The following is a 1,008-nucleotide window of genomic DNA, read 5'->3' on the forward strand; positions in this document are numbered from 1 at the left end:
AGGCAAAGAGTTTTTTTTTGAGAGAATAAAGTGATCCAGATTGGGAAGCACCTGGTGAGGATTGATCAAATTACTTTGACATTCTGAGGGAGAGGTGAGCCTTTATACAGAAAAGTGGGGGAGGGAGTATTTGACTATAGTCATGGGGTTAGAGGTTATGTAAGTCTACAAGACAATAGAAAGTCAGAATTTTATAAGGTTAGCTGATTTATTTTCTAACTTATATTTGTTGGAACTACCTTAGTATGCTCTGTACACATCCTTCCTGAAGCCTGATATGCAAGCATTCTTCTGAGCCCATCTTGACAAACATTTACTGACAAACATTTCTTCATAAACCATATTTATTTATTTATTTTATTTTTTAAATTTTTGCAGTGTTCCCTACCCTACCCTTCCACACCTGATAACCAACAAATAAAGTTTCTTTCCATATATAAACCTTTCCTTGACTTTTTACAAATATGAACTAATGCAATATTTGTCCTTCTGTGATTGACTTTTTCACTCAGCATAATATCCTCCAAGTTCATCCACATTATGTGGTGTTTTGTAGATTCTGCATTATTCTTTAGTGTTGCATAGTATCCCATTGTGTGCATGTACCATAGTTTGGTTTTTCATTCTTCTGTTGTTGGGCACTGTGTTAGACTGGGTTCTCAAGAGAAACAAAACCAGTAAAGCTTATATATATAGAGAAAGAGAAATTTATCTTAGAAAAATGGCTCACACACTTATAGAAGCTGGCAAGTCCAAAGTTCTTGGATCAAAGGTCAAGTTGGAGGCTTTTCTTGACTCTCACAGCTGCAGGGGCTGAAGGAGCTCAAGGTTGGCAGACAGTATACTGGCTATTGACTCCAACGAATGACAAATTCAAGATCTCCAGGCCAAATGGTGGATTGTTCACTCACAGACAGTTCTAGGCAGTGCAACAGAATCCTGATCCACAGAAGAATGTCTCTTTTCCCAGGACATCCATAAATATACTGGAAGCAGGCCACACCCCTA

This window comes from Orycteropus afer, unplaced genomic scaffold (genome assembly GCF_000298275.1).
Source record: "Orycteropus afer afer isolate SDZICR_OR568_19922 unplaced genomic scaffold, OryAfe1.0 scaffold00159, whole genome shotgun sequence".
Taxonomy (NCBI): domain Eukaryota; kingdom Metazoa; phylum Chordata; class Mammalia; order Tubulidentata; family Orycteropodidae; genus Orycteropus; species Orycteropus afer.